The 11,463-nt window shown below is 35.8% G+C and overlaps 1 pseudogene; it reads right to left on the bottom strand.

Annotated features, from left to right (window-relative positions):
- Window positions 1-3,053: 3,053 nt before the first annotated feature.
- On the bottom strand, window positions 3,054-4,331 carry LOC126755861 (cytochrome P450 6g1-like; annotated as a pseudogene).
- Window positions 4,332-11,463: the final 7,132 nt, after the last annotated feature.

The following is an 11,463-nucleotide window of genomic DNA, read 5'->3' on the forward strand; positions in this document are numbered from 1 at the left end:
TGCACAGTAATGCAATAAAATTTGAAATAATAACTGTTAATAAGCGATTTTACAGTCGGCTTGGTGTTATTAAATAAGTAAATGCATGTAAGTATGTGTGTGTGTCTCTTATAAAAGTCATCGCCTAGCTGCCTTTCTCTTCTCTATCTCAGCGATAATGCCAAAATGTCTTGGCGACATTACGCAGCGAATACTACCCCCAAATAGCTCTCTTCATAACCCAACTCCTGCAAGCACAACAAACGATCCAGCTATGTGAGGCTTTCTGCAATTCATTAAGATTACACGCCTTCATGTTCTTCATAAATACATTGGGTTTAAACGATACCGACGGAGAATTTCAGCCAACTTAAATTTCCCTCTTACGTTTACAAATAACGGGGTATTCAGTAGGGACGCTACAAAGTAGACCGATAGGGGCAGCAAACGACGCCATATTTTTCCCCGCTTTTTTGACATATCTCTCTTCAGTAAGGTTTGCCATTTCATCATGAAAAGATATACGATCCAACAACGAGTCGAAATTTTTAAACTTTACTACCGAAATTCGGAGTCTGTGGCCTAAACTTTAAGATCGCTACGTCTATTTTATGGTCGTCATAATCGTCCGGTCAGATCAACAATTGAGCGTCTAGTGGAAAAATTTGTATCACAAGCACAGTATAAAATATTCCCGTACCAGTGAGACAAAAAAGTGCCCGTAGTGTCGAGAATATTGCTGTCGCTGGGGCTTCAATTGAGAAAGATTCAAATCAGTCTCTCACACGTCGTTCTTAAGCGTTGGGCATCTAGGTGACGTCGTTGTGCCGAGTTTTGCGAAAAGATCTTGGCCCACATCCTTACAAGATCAAATTGACGCAAAAGCTGAAGCCGCTTGACCACCAAAATCGTCGTATGTTCGTGAATTGGGCTGAGTAACAACTTGAAAATGTTCCGGATTTTCACCGAAAAATCAACTTCAGCGACGATGCTCATTTCTGGCTGAATGGCTTCGTCAATAAGCAAAATATGCGTTATGAGTCAGGCAGCAATCCACACCTACTCCATGAGTCACCATTGCATCCCGAAAAAATTATCGCTTGGTGCGGTTTATGAGTCGGCGGCGTCAGTGGGTCGTTCTTCTTCCATGATGATCAAAACCGGCACGTAACTGTGAATGAGAATCGCTACGGCTCAATGATAACCGTATATTTTTGGTCCGAATTGGATGATATGGACTTGGACAATATGTGGTTCGAACAGGACGGCGCCACAAGCCACACAGCGAATGTCGATTTATTGAAAACCAAGTTTGGTGAACGTGTTAGGGGTCTTATTGAAAAATCCGTTATATTTTACAAGGTAGGTCCACTATTAATTTTTTTACTTGAAATAAGGTAAAAAGACCACAATAATGGTACGTAAGTTAAGTCTGGTAGGCTTATGAACCACGCATATACCAGTTTTGCTCATAGGCGCTACCGGATAGACACCGAAGTTCACGATGAGGGGTCATCCTTTAGGATGCTTGTGTTTGACATAAATTTCAATAGATTGTATTGTCTCACGAACGATAGAAATACTCGGCACTAAGAGTTATCAGTGCTTTTCGAACAATATCAAGCGATGCTGCTGAAGTAATAGCCAATATGAGGCCATTGACATCCAGGGTGATGAATACGAGCGGTTATACAAGTTATCAGAGCCGTCTACAGGAGCCAAAAGAGAAGAGAGAGTCAGAGAGTATGACAGCAGCGGTGGCAAACATTACTCAAAGGACGGTGGAGTCAAAGACTGATACCGGACATCCATTCGTGGATAGACAGACGATATAAGGAACTGAATTTCCACCTAACCTAAGTACTACCTAAACAGATTCCAGCACGATATTAGTACGAATGGTCGAACGTGTTCAGAGTGCTTTGAAGACTCTGAGCATATATTTTTTTATTGCCCACGCTTTTTAAGTACAAGGGGAAAACTTAAAACTACACTCGGTGGTAGGTTTACGGTTTGACGACAGGCCACTGAGTACTGGACAGCTGTCAGCGAAGCAGCTTAGGCGTCCGTCAGTCCATGCCATAGAGGAGACTTAAATGTCTTATCACAGCCACGAAGTAATACGTAATCAGGTCATTCCGTGGGAGAGTTTGGAGTTGGGAGTAGGTTGGGTTGGGATTTCCGACCTACTATTTTAAACATGACTTTTGCAGTTTTGCAACTAAGTAGATCGTTCCATCGCATTTTGATTTTTCTTGTCGTGCTCCTGTTCTGATCGTGCGTGGGTTTTCCAATGTTGATCACATTTTCGGATGGCATCCGTACACCACTTATGAAAATCACGTCCACTATCTCATTGCCCTCGTTGCCTTGATCTGGCACTCAGTAGAGGAGTGTCGTCTGCACCAAATGCTGCCCTGCTTTCCAGGTCACTTCTGGCCGATATGCAAAACGAGGTTAAGACCTTGAATGCTGCTTGGAGCTGTATAGTTAAACTCCAAGGTAAAGTGTATGTATACTCATACACACATTTACCGAATGAAGTTCTCGATAGGTCATGATATTTCGCATAACCTTATTATATGGAGAGAAAATTCTAATAACAGTTTTTAGAAATTTACCAAAGAGGATTCCTTTCTTCAGAGAATACATTTGTTTGATGTGTTTCGAGTTTTGAAAAACTATTAGAGTTTAGGTTTATACAAATTTTACCTTTGAATACCCATGTAAGCTCGAAATGGAGATATATGACGCCACATCTCTGGTTATGCTCAATTGCTTCTTCCTCTTCCTGCGCCACAATGAGATAAGCTCGATCAGTGCAGAGAACGCCGCCAAGTCTGCCAAATAGAAAAATAACCACTTGGACGGTAGTAAAGTTCAGATGACGGATCTCCACACTGTGCGTGTATCTCGCAGCTATTATTAGGTAGGCGTTGTTTCGCAATATTTTACGGTTCCCGTAACAAATTGCCATTTTAAAGTCATTTTAGATAACTTTTATTAAAGAAAATATATTAAACCATTTTCAATTGCACCGACACTTTTTCGAAATTAGTTCGAATTTCGAACATTCACTGCTTAACATTGCGTTCATAGCGTTTGTCATTGATAAATTTCAAGTAAATGCCTTCTTTATAATTTAAAACTATGGACAGTGGATCGAAAGCGATTTTAGACGGTGTCTTCTCACATGTAGTCCCATAATGATTTTTCAAAATATGCACCAAATCATATGACATTGTACCCTGCTCAGCTACGAAAGCTTCACAGATCTCATTGCGTAGACGTTCTTGTAAATCGGGTCGTTTCGATAATTCGTATAGAGCAAATGTCATCGTCGAAGATGACGTCTCAAAACCAGCTGACAGAAATACGGCAGCTTGTGCTGTCAACATATCCTGTACCTGAGCATTATATTCGCCCTTCGTAACTGCTTCTTCCTTAAGGCCCACCAACACATCGATGAGGTCGTTGCGCGTCGCTTTGCTTTCCTCTCTTAACGCCATAACATGTTCAATGGTGCCACGTATAAAGGTTTCGAACTCCGCTGCAAAAAATTTAACACGAAATGTAGAGCACCATTTCGGATAGAGGAATCTAATGAAGAATTGAAGAGCGCGACCGAATGTAAAGGTTAGCTGTTTTCGGCCTCGCGCACAAAGCTCGGAATTCGGATCTACAAGACTATTGGTCAAAAGCGATAGTGGCAATCACATCGGTGGTGAAGTTTGCCAAATCTCTTTAACTTCAGTTACGAAAGCGTCGTCTGTTTTCGCAAACGAATTCAAATGGTCTTCCAACTCTGTGCAGATCTATAGGCGCGTGACGAGGGATAAAAAATATATATTAATACAAAAGTTAGGTACTTTTATGTGTGTACTAACCTCAGTCATTAGTGAATACATTTATTTAATCTTTCCCATTGTGAAAATCGGCGTTATTTTCGTTCTCAAATCCTTCCATTGTGGATTGCGTACGAAAAATAGGTTATTCCAACCCAAAGCGTCATTGTGTGGATCACAGCCGGCTGACCGATTGGCGAACTTCTCGAATTCCTTGATTAGCACGGATTTTATAAGTTCCGGTTCACGTAACACTAACGCTGGCCGATTGAATATGTAAATGCCGACTGCCGCAGCTTTTGACATTCTAGCGTCTTTATAAAAGTTCGATAGATAAAGATAGAAACTATTGCTCATTATAAACAAAACTTGCATATTGCCAATCAGTGGTAGTGGCGTCATATAGGGAATCTTATTGCGTTTCCAGTAGCCATACGTGTAGCGACACCAAACGTAGGCGAGCGCCAAGAAAGCCGCCAAGAGGCATACAGTACTTGCCGTCAGCATTATAAACACTGCATTCGAAGATAGTAGAGGGGTGGTGAGCACATTTAAAAGATAAATGAGCGACCGGAGAAAAGGGAGTGATATTTAGTATTTATATTTAAAAAGTAAAAGTTTTTATAAAAGCCGTTAATTATATTAGTAAGTTCAGCGACTTGTGGCGTGGCTAGTTTGCAACTCTAAAAGCTACTTTAAATTACATTTCTATAATTTGTACTTTCTTTCGTTTCCTTGCTTTAATTAATTAAAATCAAAGATACTGTAATATCCTTCTGGTACCTTTTACTAATCGATTTAAGCTAAAAAACCCCTTAAATCTTATATGTATCAAGATTCGGCTGAAAATCTGTAAGTCATGCGATCATCCTAAAGCTCTCTCAGAGAAGAATGACAATTGTTCGGTACCTTTTTCGATTTTCGTGAAAAATTTCTACGGCTGGGCAATTAGAGAACGAGATAGTTTTGCCTGCACCGTTTGAAATATATAAATTTTCTTAATTAAGTGTTTAATTGCCTAAGGCACTCATTGATAATATATAAATATATTTACTAACTTATTTATTTATAAGCTTATATGTATGTTTGACTAAAATGTGCAAGTCATCTCTTTAAAATCGTTTCAGCTTGAAGATAAGCAATTGCCGAGTAATGCTAAGCTCGTTTATGTCCTAATATGGTGTTGCGCAAGTTCTTCAAGTGTGCTGATAAACCGTGTTTGTCTATTTCCTCGCAGTAGTAAGACATGATTAGTTAATTTCTGCAAGTCATGCCAGGGATAATGGGATGCCCAACTTATTCCAGTGTGAGAGCGCCTCAAAATAAGCGTTTTTTATAACATTTTCCATTATGGCCAGATCGAACAAAATAAGAATTTTTGGGCATTTTAAATTAAAACACGCAACATTTATTACGATTGCAAATTATTATATATTGGACTTTTAATATACATATGACGAAGCTACTTAAATCCTTTTTTATGATTTTATGGTATATTAAAACAACTGACTTTTGATCTTTCAGTACTTATTAAGGTGAATTAAGCCTGTTAGTTCTCAATTATCAAATGTTGTTAATCATTTGTAATTGAAAATTAATTCTATTATGCATCAAATTACAAAACGTTTCATGAAATATATTTAAATTTCGCATTTTCTTTGATTTTCATTGTTTTAAATTTTTATTAACGATCTTGAACAGCGGCAACAAATTCCTCCGTTTACATATTTTTTTGGTAAGATTTCAATCTGGCCGTCCCTCGTTTCCAATTGCTAAACGTCAAAATCACCCCAATCCAGTCAACTGTCAAAGTTTAGGTGGTTTTGACGTTTAGCAATTGTTCTCTCACTTCCAGTGAGAGAGGAGTTGGGCATCCCATTATCCCTGGTCATGCAATAAACAACAGGTTCTAACTGTCCTAATTTATATTGGATATACTAGATATATTTTATTAATATTAAAGTCAAGATAAGAAGGTTTCAAATTCTTAATTTGGGGTCATTCAATAAACTGCAGTTCAAACTGGTTTTGAAAAAAATTATTTGTTTTTGTAAGAAAGGCTGGGAAATTCCACATAAAATAAGTATGTATATTTTAACCTATAACAGAAATATTTTTCTAGAAGTTCACTAAGATTTTTGGAAACACAATTTTTGTTAAGAAAATTTTATTTTTATGTGTAATTGAAACTTTTAATTTTATTTATTTTTATTATAAATAATTATTATTTTTATCAAATACTATTATTTTTATTTTTTAGGTTATTTTGTTGTATTTTTTATATTTATTTTGTTTAGTTTTCATTTTTCTTATCTTATATAAATTTCCTAACTTCCAAATTAAACAATTTGAAATATTTTTATTTCATGATTTTCCGCTGATTTTTTGTTCAAAATATTTTTCGAAGGTAGACATATTGGTATTTTTATCAATAAATATTTATTAATATTTTTTATTAAATTATAATTATTATGATTTTTATTAAATAATAATATTTTTATTTTTTATTTATTTTATTTTATTTTAATTTTTCTTATCTTATATATCTTTTATTATAAGAATTTTACAAATAATAGAAGTCACAAGGAATTCGAATTTAAACAATTTAATAATCTAACTGTTAAATATGTAGGTTTTACGATTTTTCCGATGCTTTTATGCATCGAAAACTTTTTAAGGAATACCTCTTTGCTTTTTTTATCAATAAATATTATTAATTTTTTTTTAATTTTATAAATTTTTCCAAAAACTTAAAAAAATTACGTATGACCTCAAATTATTTTTTGAATCGCATTAAATAGATTTTGTTTATCTATTTTCAACCGAAAATATATATTTCATTTCAATTCTCAAAGATTGTTTTATAGATTTTTATTTAAATTTTCAAAGACTCTTCTATAGATTCTTATTTAAATTCTCAAAGATTGTTCTAAAGATTTTTATTTGAATTTTCGAAGATTATTCTATAGATTTTTATTTAAATTCTCAAAGATTGTTTTATAGATTTTTATTTAAATTTTCAAAGACACTTCTATAGATTCTTATTTGAATTTTCGAAGATTATTCTATAGATTGGTATTTCAATTTTCGAAGATTGCTCCATAAATTTTTATTTAAATTATCGTAGACTGTTATAGATTGGTATTTCAATTTTCAAAGATTGTTTTATAGATTTTTATTTAAATTTTCAAAGACACTTCATTTAAATTTTTACGGAAATTGTTCTTTAAATTATTTTGATTTTTATTTAATTCCAAAGATTATTTTATAGATTTTAAATTTACGATTTTTTGAGACTTTTTGTTCCAAAACTTTGTCCTAAGTGATGTTTTACCAAGTCTGTTATTTAAATTTTGGTTTTACTTTTTTTAAATGTTTAAATTTTTTTAAATATTTAATTTAGAAAAATTTTAGTTAACTTAAAATTATTTTTTTTCGCAATAAAGGAACACACATCCTTCATATCACCTTGCAGCATTTCTGTACAATGTTATTATAAAATGTAATTAAAACAAGAAAAAACGTTAACTTCGGTTGCTCGAATTCGCGCACAAAGACCCCAGATGGCCCGAATGAGTTGTCAAGTATCAATTGAAAATCAGCGGATACGTCGAAATATCCCTGTTGTATTTGAAATTAAATTTACGGATGTCTGTATCTACCGTTTTTAATTTCGACGAGATATAATTTTTTATATCATCGACTGTGGATCCGCAGCAAGTCTCGAGATAAAATATGCCTTTTTTCGCGGTATTACAACTAAGTTTTTATTAGCTGACTTGGAGGTATTTGGAGGCGGATCTTGAGAAGTTTTCCGCTTACCGTATTCAGTAACAGTTTTCTCTGTGTCCTGAGCAGACGGAACCTTCTCTCCTTGAGGACAAGGGGATGCACGATTTATGAGGTCAATAGTGGGTGGGGACATTCTTTTTAAGGAAGATACAGTGGTGTCTTCGCCAGACGGACGTTTACGTTTAGATGCATGATTGAAACCACGTTTCATAATGCCTAAATTTTTCAGTAAGGGTTTCAAGCTCACGACCAATCTCCTTAAAACCATAGCGCGCCTGCTTAAAAGCTTTAAACAATTCAATTTCTGTTGGTCTGCATTTTAAGCAAGACCAGCGCAAGCCCTTACTGTCACGAATGGAATCCAATATCCTACCTGTCAGTCCAGCACATTTAAGAAGAGTAAGCCCATCACAAAGCCAGCAAGAAACAAAACGTTCCGACTCGCCTTCCACAGAGCAGTTCGGCAAGTTACAAGTCATAATGAGCAAAAACAATATTAAATAAAAATATAAAAAATGTTAAATAATAAAAGTAAAAAGTGCAATGACAAAAAAAAATATTTATAACAAATGAATGCAATAAAAATAGTTGGTTATCAAAGATAACAACCAATGTAGCGAGCAGTTTGAGATGCACTGTAATACACGAAAAGTAAGAAACGCGCAAACAGCCGTGGACAAAGATGGAAACGAATAAAAACAAGAAAGAAATTTAAGTAAGCAATATAAATTAACACTAACAATTGCATTATTTAAAATGTAGCACAACAACAAATTGAAAATGACTCGGCGGCATAAAATTAAAATTAGCCAACACACAATTAGAGTAAATTTCAATTGTTTTAATAGAACAATATAACAGTGATACTTATCTTAATGGATCACTTAATTCAGATAATTTCACCACAAAGTTTTAAATATTATATAAATTAAATAAATTAAACAAATTTCTATGTTCATGGTATGTAAGTAGGTAAGAGAGCTGCCTTTCGCGCTCAATTAACGCTGGTAGCGCCATCTTTGTACACTAACTTAAGACCTTATCTTGATATCACGTTCGGCTGAGGTGTTCAAACCATTTGGTGCCTTCATTGCAACTACTTACTTATCCCCTTTATGCTTCTTGTAGATATACATACATACATTCAAGTTTTGGTATCTGATGGATTCCAAAAGTTCGATGCTTTATTTGTCATAAAGCTGGGTAATTACAAAGGAAGAAAGGAGGTTTACTTGCTTCCTTTGAGTTTGCAGCTGCGGTACGTGCTATTGTGAAGCTTTCCCATTTTTAACGCATCTCTCTAAATGACCAGTGTTTTGTTATGTTAGCTGTAAGCCTTTATGTACTTTTTCTGAACCTATGTAGAGGCGTAATTTTGGGCAGTAACCTTAGTCTCTATAACTTTAGAGTGACATCCAGTATAGTTTTTTTTTTTGTTTTTCTTCCAGATGTGCCGTAATATATCACTGTCCCTACACCGCAGTCCATTTTGGATTCATCGCTATAGATTGAGATAGTATTGTCCTCCCCTACTAAGCCTCTTTTCCATTCTCGTCTAGAAGATATTCTCACCATGAAACCCCTATTGAAGTCCAATCTTGGGAGGATATAGTCAGATTTATTTAGATTAGTGTCGTGCTGGTTCAGAATTTCGCTAGGTACGTAACTCCGCCTATTCCAAACACCAATCTCCTTAATTCCTATCGCAGAAGGTGTTACCACTTTACCATTACTTGAGCCCCTTCGCCACGGCAAGGCGACCAAAGTTGAAGTGGCCCGTAATGAGTACTAAGATGCTCAAATGCGTGTGTGGGTGTGTGTGCATGTGCATGTTTCTTAATCAATCAAAAATATAATCTTTAATTTTTTTGTGTACTATTAATCTAATCAGTATTAGAAGTAAATCAACATTTATTCTAGTCTATAAATACACACAGAAATTAAATAAAATTTCATATAATATACAGTTAATTATCAGTAAGCGGTTTTACGGCCGGTTTAGTGTTAATGTACATAATCAATTGAAAAGTCCCCGGCTTACCATAGTAAAACACATATTTTGGCAAAATTTGTTTTTTTTTTTCTTCTGCAACATAGTTCCCTTGTAGGGTGCTACACTGGTTTCATTCCGAAAAAAATCACACGGAGCCAAATCTGGTGAATATGATGGTTGATCGATGGTAATCATTGCTATTTTGGCTTTAAATTCGGTCGCAATTGTACTCTTTTTGAAAAATAATCAGTTTTAACGGGACGAGTCGAGCAAGAACGCGTTTCATACCCAAAATATCCACCAAAATAACGCGAGAGATGTCGAGCTCTCCTGCCATCTCTGTAACATTTGCTTGAAGATTTTCAAACTCCATATCCCTCATTTTTATAATATTTTCTGAAGAGGTTGAAGGTCGTCCAGAACGAGGCATGTCTCCAACCATCTCTCCACTATCTTTGAAGGCTTTGTAGAACTCGTAGGATTATGTTTTTGAATCACCGTAAGCCTTTTCCAACATTCGCTACGATTCCGCACACGAAATTCGGTAAGGAATACAAAATTTGAGACAAATTCTTTGGTCTAACAGTACTTATTTATAATATAAAGTCAAGATAACGTGGCTGGAAATACCTTATTTAGAAGAGACAAAACAAAAGTCCAAAAAGTACATGTAGTATATTGTCTTTACCAAATAAGGTATTTGCAACCACGTTATCTTGACTTTATACGAGTACAATATATGTACAGGATTTGTACGGAAAGTAATAAGACTGATTTTCTTTCGCCGCGTCTGTACTTCGGAGCGTGCGCGCAACGACTGGATTCGGTAGAGGGCGTTCATAGCCAACGAACGAGCGGCTAGTCAGTTGTCTCCGAGCACCTGGAGAGTCAGAAACATTTTCGCGCGACGTGTTTCTGTGAGTGGTGGTGTGAAACTCAGTAAATCTGCGACAGAGACGTTTGATGTGATCAAGCAGGCTTACCCAAATGTTGCTTTAGCAAGAAGTGGTGTGTTTTGATGGCTCCAGGCCTTTTTGGAGGGCCGAGAAGAGGTCGGACCGGAAGAATGAGCAAATCCAAAGTGAAAACGATGCTCATTAACTTTTTTGACATCAAAGGCATCGTCCACCTTGAATTTGTTTCTATTGGATAAACCGTCAACGCCAGGTTTAACGTGGAAGTCCTTAAGAGACTCAAACGAAGGATCCATCGGGTCCGAAAGACATCGCAGCCGTTTGGAAGTTGCACCACGACAACGCCCCGTCTTTATAGTGAACAGCTATCTAACCAAGGCCGACATCCCAACATTTCCGGCTAACGCTCAGATGTAGCTTGCTGAGTACAAATCTTTTAAAAACTTCTACCGACAGTTTGAAAATGGATAATTCGGACAATAACCCAGCTTACTCCCCAGATAACGGTACTGTTCAAAATTGTTAAAAGCGTAATAAATCCATAACTAATTAGGCCAAAGACATTATATTTGACCTCCAAGAAGGTATGAGAGGGCTTTATGAGATTCGGTTAGAAAATTGGACAATGGACTTCTCTGAGTCCCGATATACCAAACATAAAGATTTTCGAACTTCCTGGTTACTTTGTACCGCATATTACGGCCAATATTTGAGTTATCTCAATGAAAATTACAGAGCGTGTTTTGCTCATAACAATGTATCTTTGCGCCTAAAATAGATAAATTTGAGCGAAAACTTGACTTACCCCCATATAACTAATATCAGAATTTTCGAACATCCGGCTGACTTTACTCTATATGATTGGTTTACATCTTAAAGTACTATTTCCCTGGCTTTGATTCTTGCAAGTTTGCAGGAGTATAAAATGTTCGGTTGCACC

The sequence above is a fragment of the Bactrocera neohumeralis genome, chromosome 4, assembly GCF_024586455.1.
Source record: "Bactrocera neohumeralis isolate Rockhampton chromosome 4, APGP_CSIRO_Bneo_wtdbg2-racon-allhic-juicebox.fasta_v2, whole genome shotgun sequence".
NCBI lineage: Eukaryota > Metazoa > Arthropoda > Insecta > Diptera > Tephritidae > Bactrocera > Bactrocera neohumeralis.